The 9,174-nt window shown below is 35.7% G+C and overlaps 1 pseudogene; it reads left to right on the plus strand.

The window, feature by feature from the left end:
* Positions 1 to 246: 246 nt before the first annotated feature.
* LOC140852752 (CMP-sialic acid transporter 2-like) lies at positions 247 to 9,174 on the plus strand (annotated as a pseudogene).

The raw sequence follows: 9,174 nt of genomic DNA on the forward strand, positions 1-9,174 counted from the left end.
TATTAAATATATATTAAAAAATAATGATTATGTGACCTAATCGGATGCAGTGCCCTTCACGTCTAATTTTCTACACCGCAGGCGGTGTACAATGAATTTCTCTTGAAATCTAACAGGTCCCCAAGCTGGGCCACACAGGTCTGTGGGGCCCAGCCATCACATCGTTTTGCAAACGAAGATGTTTTGTGTTTCACGATTCACAGCCGATGTGGCTCCAATTTCAGGGCTATAAAGATTTCGATTTCCATTAACGATCCGTCGGTGAGGGGGACTGTTGGAAGCCCAGCGAGCAGTGAAGGGAGAGCAATCAGATCACTCTCTGTCCGCGCTCGAGGAGAGATGGAGTACCGCAAAATCAAAGATCAGGTAAAAGAGATCTGTCTCCATTCGTCTCAGGTTCTCTTTATGTTTTGGCGTTCCTAATTGTTAACCCCTTTCTCTAAATATCAAGAAGCGATTCAGGAAAGTGTCTTGAAGGGTCTTTTTTGTTTAATCCGGTTGGGGCCGTGAGACGTTTCTTGGGTAAAGAAATGACGGTTCTCGGTTCCTTCGGTTGGGGTTTCTTGTTGGTTTCTTGATATGTTCATTGGGGTTGCGTTGATGTGTTGACATGAGGCGCTTATTAGGCGGTTAGTGAGATAGATGTTGTTTAGTTTGACTTTTAAAAAAAAAAAAATTCTTGTTTTTGATATCTCGGGTTTGTGCTTGATTTCATTTGCTCCACTTCGAATGCACGTCTACATTCTTTGATTGCGTGACTGTTCTTTGGTTAATTAGGGGTAAACTCGGAATTAACTCCTGTTTATTTCCTTCAATGATGCATTCGATATCTTTAGTGGATATTCCTTGGTTTATTTGTTGGGCATTATGTTTTGTTTGGTGTTCGTTGTTTATTTGAAGCTTTTTTTCTGGATGAAATTTGTACTGCATAGTCTTTTTGAATCGTTGATTTATTCAAATGAATTCCAAGTAATAATTGAATTTGATGATGTATTTTACTTGACTGTAGGCAATTATTTTAACAATTTGGGGTTTCTCCTGCAAAATTGCGGTCTATATAGATTTTAGGTGGAGCGTCAGTCTTTCACTTGTTTGTACAGAGTGTAGTTGGTTGCGCATAGGTTATTGAGATAGCTTTAGAGTTATGTACATGTCTTAGTTAAAGCTTCACAATCCTTTTGGAGTGATTTTCTTTAGTCAATTTTGAAATTAATTCCCATCTTTCTCTTGTCTTCTTATGTTTTTATTACAAATCTCATGTTTTGTGTTTTTTTGCTTGTTAATACTTTAATTAACTATTCACCTGTTGGTTAAATTCAAGTCCCATGATTTTTACAGCATCTTTTCCTCATTTCTTTGGTACTTGTAATCTAGGCATTTTTTTGTGTAAAATATAGATTGATAATATTAAGTTTTATTTTTAAAAGATAAATGTAGGAGAATCAGGCAGATGAGGGGTGAAAGATAGGATGGAGAAAACCCCTTTTTTTTGGAGTGGAGGGGGAAATTGAGGGAGGCATGTTGGAGACATAACTATGGTGAGGAGGCGCTCATTATACTTCACAATATGTATGTTTTGCATAGATATGTTTATACTTACAACATAGAGACACAAATTTATACACATGGATGTAAATCCGCAAATATATAAACACGGATTCATGACCATGCTGGAAGATAGGTCCTCTTAATTTTTTTATATAGAATATAAACATTTTTGAGGCAACGTGGTGGTTGTTTACTTTGAGTAGGATGGATTGGTTGTTTTTCTTTTTTTGATTCATGGTGTTTCTTCCTTTAGTAGAAAATGCATGTTAATTGATCTTCGGCATCTCTGCAACTACAAACTGATCAAGTTGAATTATTTTTCTTGTGTACTTTTTTTTTGTTTGATTACCCATTTAAATCCCTTTTGGTTGAATTGATTTTTTTCATTCTGAGTATAAACTGTTGCATATAAGTATTATCACAAGATTGGCATCAGGAATCAGCTAGTCTCAAAGTTTTTGAATTTGGAAGTAATTCTTGGAATTCTTCAAAAAAATGCCATAAACTCAGTCAATTAAAAAAAATAATTTAAGATTATTGATAGATTCATGTAAAAACAAACCTGAAAGCTAATACCAATATTAAAAAAAATAACTATTATCATCAATTTTTAATCTACATGTTCTATGGAAGAATCATGCAATATTCATAAAAAATCATAAAGACAATGAATAATTTAATAATTCTTGATCAATTTGATCAACCAGATACAATTTGGTGGATCACTCAACCCATGAAAGAACATGAGATGGTTTGTTGAATATGTTATTATGGAATAAAAGGGATACGATATTCATGCTTTAATGTCTATAACCTTAAATGTGTGCTAAAATTTTTATTTGATATTCCTTTTTGTTTATCATTTTTATGCTTTTTGAGGTCCTCTAATGTTCTTCTTTAATGGGATTGGGTTTGACTGCTGGGTCACATGTCTTGAATGAAATATCAATACCGGTGTAATAGTAGATATGAAATCAAAATATTGCTAAAATGTTCCTTCATGGTTCAATTTTGGGTTTCATTTTAATGCTTTTATAAGAAAGATTATGATGATTGTTATATACTGTATCCTTCTTTTAATGCTTTTACTATCAAACTGCAGCATTTTTATCTTTGCTATGTAGTTATGACTTATGGCTTTATTAATGATTTTTTCTTATTCCTGAATGTAATAATTTTTTGGTATGAAATTTATAGGAAAACTATGAGGATGTGTCTCAAAATGATATAGAGAGTCTACATGGGAAGCCTCTCTCTGGTGGTATTTTTTGTTCAAGCTACGTTCCTGAGCCATACCTGATGGGTAACTGCCCTGTTTTGGTTTCCAGCTGCATGTCCTTCTTTGAACCATGACTATTTTGTTTCTGCAGTTATTCTAATAGCACCCTAGCTCTTTAGGTGGCTCAACCAAGTCTAGTTGGAAGCTAAAGTAAGACTACTTCAGAATTATTTAAATTACCAGATGAAAGAATAAAGTGACCATCTGATAAGATTTTCTTGTTGTACTTATGCTTTGGCAGATCAATTGTTACACTTGCATTAACATTGTTGACAAGTTCACAGGCAATCCTGATTGTGTGGTCCAAAAGAGCTGGAAAGTATGAATACAGTGTGACAACAGCAAACTTTTCGGTGAGGGAATGCAGTCTTGGTTAAATGAATAAGCTGCAAGTCCTAATTGACTAGTTCTTTGAATTGAAGAAATGCTGGTTGATAATTATATCTGCTTTTATGTGCGTGCATGCACAGGGCTGGGTTGGGGGGGCAGAAAGAGTAGTAAATTGGAAATCTTTACAGTTTTCTGTGTGACTGTTGTATCTGTTTCTGTTCTTTTGACTAGGTGGAGGCTTTAAAATGTGCATTGTCGCTCGTAGCCCTTGCTAAATCTGGAGGAGTCAAGGTGTTACAGAAGACAATAAGTAAGCTCTTCCATTACTAGAAGTTATTGTCCTTTTACCTGATTACCGGTTCATTTTCTTTAAAACTTTAAAATGAAAGAAAAAAACCATTGCATAGGAACTACCTATATGGATGTATTTCTTTTGATTTAGTCTTTGCAGCTCGGCCTTTTTTAGCTATTAACAGGTAGCAACAGAAGTTTACTAAGATTGTTAAACCTTGTTTAACTTACTAAAGCATCTCATCCATTTGTTAGAAGTTCTATATGCAACTTAAAATTCTCACAATATGATAGAAATGATAAGCAATTGTTTTCTATCTTAATTTTTTTTTTGTTTAGTTGAACAAAGTGATAAGAGAACAAACTGACACTTATATATCATGCATACTGACAAAGTAGGATTATAAACACGGAATTTGCATTAAAATTTTACCATAAAAGATATTTAATGTCCTATTAAATTGCAGTCATCTGCAAAGTCATTCTCATTAAAATCTGTCGAGACAATTAATTTACTTACATAAGTAAGGTTTTAATACATCTCACATTGAGAAGCATTTTGAAATGAAAGCAATTGAGCTAGGATAGCTGCAATCAATGTATCTGTTTTTTTAATAAATATATGGTATATGGAAGTTCTTTTTTTAGAATTATTATTTTCATTATAAAGGCTTATATGTTTGTGTCTACCAACCCATTTGGTATTGCTTTTTTTTTTCCTGTTTTTCTTTTCAAAACCCAAGAAGCATGAACTGGACAGAACCGCATGTGTAGGGCTGGAATCATGCTTAGCTGGGCTGGCCACATGCCTGCCCGAGCTCGACCTAAAAAATCTTTTCCGGCTTTGGCTGGGCTAGGCCTGAAGTTTATTTTAAAACCCTAGACCAAGCCCAAGCCTGGCTCAGCCCAAAGCTTGTCTAGGATGGAAGGCTAGGCTTGACCCAAAGGGGCCCAATTGACTTAAATTTCTTGGCCTAATTGGACCAAAATGCTTGGGCCCAATACTAAAGACCCCTGGCAAAAGATCTCATTAATGAATTTGGCTAGGATCGGGCTGGATTCTAGGCTCGGGCTTTGGTTTAGGAGTCCAGCCTGGGCTTCAAGTAGGGCTTGGTTTGAGCCGATCATCGGGTTGAGCCTGGCCTAGATTTATTTAGGCCCTATTTTTAGGCCCAAGCCTGAACCAAACAGTCTTGGGCTTGGCCTAAGGCTCAATCCAAAGGGCCCATTTCCAGCCTTACTTGTGTATGACAAAACCCTTTTTTGAAATTGTCTCTTAAATCTTTAAAGTTTTTGGAAGTGGAGATTTGTTGCTTTCAGGAAAAAGTGAAAATGAAAGCCAAACATGACAGAAGTTCTGTAAAAATGCTATCTACAACATCAATTTCTGTCTGCTATTTCACTAACAAAAACAACCACAATGTCAAGCTGGCCCTAAGTTTGTCTTTATTTGATATATTGGTCTTCTTGCTAATATTTGTTACTAGATCCTTTATACATATCAGCCCTACAAAAGAAGTCCCATCCAAGTGTGCAATTGTGTATTGACTGGTTTAGAAGGTAGATTAAATGTTTGATCATGTATTATTAATTAATCATCTAGCTCTTATGTATACCATCTTGTAATTTTCAGGTTAAGTACATCTTTGATGAAGTTAGTGTTTATCCTATTCCTGCAATACTTTACCTCATTAAAAACTTACTACAGGTAAAGTATTATTCAGATGCTTCTGATGATAAGGATTTGGATTTGCAATAATGAATGCTATAACCCATTGTATTTTATTGCTACCAGTATTACATCTTTGCATATGTGGATGCCCCTGCTTACCAAATTTTGAAGAACCTAAACATTATCAGCACCGGTGTGTTATACCGCATCATTCTTAAAAAGAAGTAAGAACTTTAATATCTAGCAGAATATAGTTGTTTACTTTTCTGATGAGTGACTGCAGTTGCTTATCTTCTGGTGAGAACTAGTAGCTTGGATGCTTAGATGATGTTATTTTTGTGTACCATGCATTGAACTGTTTATAGAGAGTGGGCCTTGGTACAATCATAAGGTTGCTCCATTGTGACCTAGGTATTTCGGACTCGAAATACGAAAATAGCCTCTCTGCATGCGGGGATAAGACTGCATGCATATAACCCCCCCAGATCTGTAGTAGCAGGCACCTCGTGCATTGTGACGCCCTTTCTTTATGCATAGGAGTATTTATTTGTTTTATACTGTTGTTTGCACTGATGATATCTGGTTGCTCTGAAGTTTACTTACCATGGTGTGGGCATTGAAGCCCCCTCCACAAGCATTTCTCTGTGACAAACAGCACCAAATCTTCATTTATTTTGTTAAACATATTGTTATTACAGTATCTGGATTACAGGTATGACTTATGGAGGGTTGACATCATGTCAGCCTTAGCATCAGGGCTGTAGTAGTAATTTGTGCCAGTTCATATTGGACATACTGTATTGTTAGGGAACCGCTACTCGCTATACCTCTCGATACCATACCGTACCAACATATGGTAGTTGGTGTCGCCTTTGCTATGTTGGCACTGACTTCTATACCATGTATCTGTTTAAGCTGATAAAGTTTCTTGTATCTGAGTAATTTCTACACATCAAGATGAGGAATTGAAATGATTAAAGGAAATCTCTACCATGCACATACCTTGTACTGTTGTACAAGACTTTGATTAGCAGGGTTTGGTGATAAAACTTCTTATTTTCTCTCTCATATTTGAGGAATATGCAGAAATGTTAGACAATGAGTTTTTTTCTTCTGATTTGTGTCAATCAATTATTTTCCTTTATTTTTGCTGCTGCTCATATCCTCTCTGTTCTGCTGCTAGCTGATTGGTTTTCTGACTAGCCATTAATCCTAAGTTCAAAATTGCTAATTCTGCTCCTTTTATTAATTGTTTTATTCAGGTTAAGTGAAATCCAGTGGCAGCTTTTATTCTTTTATGTGCAGGGTGCACTACAGCTCAACTTAACCCTTCGTAAGCATAATATATTATTTGTTCATATGCCGGCTTTGTTATGAACCATAGGTCCGCTAGCTACTCTTATACGTCAATGATAATTGTAGCCAGTCGCATAAGTTCTCTCTCTCACACAGAACTATTTGTCAATGGCAATAATATCCTTGTGGGTATTCTTTTAAGTCTTGGGTTGGTTAACTCCATAAGACATTATCTTTCATGCAGTTCTGATCATGTTCTTCAGACTCCTTTTCAAGGTTGGGTGATGGCCATTGTGAGTTACAGATAATGTGGAGCACTTTTTTTCTCTACTTGAGGAATTCTCTTACCTAACTATTTGGACTATATAAAAGTAGTAATACTTAAAAATTTCTTTACCAGATCATGGCACTTCTAAGTGGCTTTGCTGGGGTATACACAGAGGTATGCTTAATATCGTGGACATAGGATATTACATCTTTTCTTATCCTGTCATGTTGTTGAAAAACTGTATGCAAGTCTCCATCATTTGCATATATTCAGCAATAGCTTTTCATTGCAGCCAGCTATATAATATGTTAATTTTCTGAAATGCAGGCTATTATTAAAAAACGCCCTTCAAGAAATATTAATGTGCAGAACTTCTGGTTGTACATCTTTGGAATGATTTTTAATCTAATCGCAATTGTTGTTCAGGATTATGATGAAGTCATGAACAAGTGAATATTCGGAATCATTTATCTCATTTTCATAATTCATCATTAAATTTAAATTGGTTTCAATAATCTTGAATTTGATAGACCTGACTTATGCCTTGCCGTGCAGAGGTTTCTTTCATGGCTATTCATTTATCACAGTTTGCATGATCCTCAATCATGCACTCAGGTATCTTAATTGAAAGACTAAGAATGTAGTTTCTATGTTTGCACTTATCCGAGTTCTGTTGGTTTATGTGCAGTGGCATTGCTGTATCAATGGTTATGAAATATGCCGATAACATTGTGAAGGTAAATAAAGTGGAAATTGCATTTATTATTGTATCAACTAAAGTTATTATGTTAATTTTGTATGCTTGTAGAGCTTTGCACTCCAGACACATAGTAGATGCCATCTTCTTATAGTTGCTTTTCAAGCTTATAGATTTAAAGGATGGGTCGGTTTCCTTGTGCTTAACTGCATTAATTATTAAAAAAATAAAAATAAAAATAAAAATAAAAATCAAATCCTAACCTTCTGGTCAGTGGCTGGCTTTTGGATGTGCAGAATGAATAATGGGCCATGCTATGTGCTTAATGACAAAATTTGGACTGTTTGGGTCTCTGTCACTGATAAAATCCTTCACATATTAGCAAAATCAATGCATCATCTAGTTTGTGAAATTCCACTCGCATATGCAAAAATTGCTGCACCACCACTTCCCAAAAGTAAGCTGACAATGCTCTGCTAGTATTGTAAAACATTAGCTTTCAGGAACTCACATGATGCAAAGTTTGAATTTTCATTTAAGATATACCTGAGTTGTGGCCCATATGATTTCTGATAGGTGTGAATAAGTTTGGACGCTTCTCTCTTTTTAGTTCATAATCGCTCTTGAGGTATGAAAGAAAATGGGATAATTGCAAAAACATAAGCTTCTTTGACATAGATTGGAAAGGGAAAAAATCAACCAAAAATGTCATCCCTCAATCTCCTCTCCTCAGCAAGCTTGTCCGCCATTTGGTCAACACAATGGCGAACGTAATTAAACTTTATGCTGTAAGTACAAGAGGTGATATACCTACAATTTGGCTAAAATAAGCCACATCTGACTTAGACCAGTATCTTGCTCCTTTTGAACTGCAGAAGAAGCCATTCAAAGGGGTGAATATGATTCCAGTTATGTCCCTCTACTGGAATTTCAGTTGTCTTTTTTCCTGACTGTTTATGCTGCATTATGTACAGGTCTATTCAACTTCAGTAGCCATGCTTCTGACAGCTGTAGTATCAGTGTTTCTTTTTGGCTTCCATCTTTCCCTTGCGTTCTTCCTTGGATCTACGTAAGCATCTGAACTCCAGCTCCACAGTTTGATTAAGGATACTGTAGTTTCTCATTTTGATTGGTGAGCAATATTTAATTTGGAAACCTCAAGGTTGCCAGTGTTCAGATGCTATCTCCAACCTTGTTATCAGACCCAAAATCTATTCTTTATGTTAAATGCATGTTTTGTTTCAGGGTTGTTTCAGTCTCCATATATCTACACTCTATTGGAAAGCCACAACCGCAAAAATGAGGTTTTTGCATGGCATAGGTTGAAGAGAACTCTTTCTACGGCATCTTAGATATCCTTGTCTTGGTAGAACTGGGATTTGTCTCAGAGGGCCACACAGAATTGTGGAAGTTCTTGGTGCTAATGGCAGTGTTGTCACACCCCTGTAATCAAATCTGGATTTCACTTTGTATCAGTTCTTAATGCATCAAAGTGATTGGTAGACAAGCGGTCTGGAAGAAAGCCAGAATTTAAGCCCTTGCAGTCTTGCGAGTGTACGCTGCAGAAATGCTGGTTCTTGATGTTTGTCAGCTGTTTCATGGCACTTGGAACCACTGGCTTGGAAATTTAATTAAACAAAAGAAGACAAATGCTTGAGTGGTATTGAATATGGATTCATTAAGTGCTTTGTCATTTACTTAATTTTACCATACTCAGAATGTAATGATACAAGTGCAAATGTATAATGTTTTCACCTAATTTTATCATATAGAAATTGTTATGATTCTCTGAA

The sequence above is a fragment of the Elaeis guineensis genome, chromosome 1 (genome assembly GCF_000442705.2).
Source record: "Elaeis guineensis isolate ETL-2024a chromosome 1, EG11, whole genome shotgun sequence".
NCBI classification, from domain to species: domain Eukaryota; kingdom Viridiplantae; phylum Streptophyta; class Magnoliopsida; order Arecales; family Arecaceae; genus Elaeis; species Elaeis guineensis.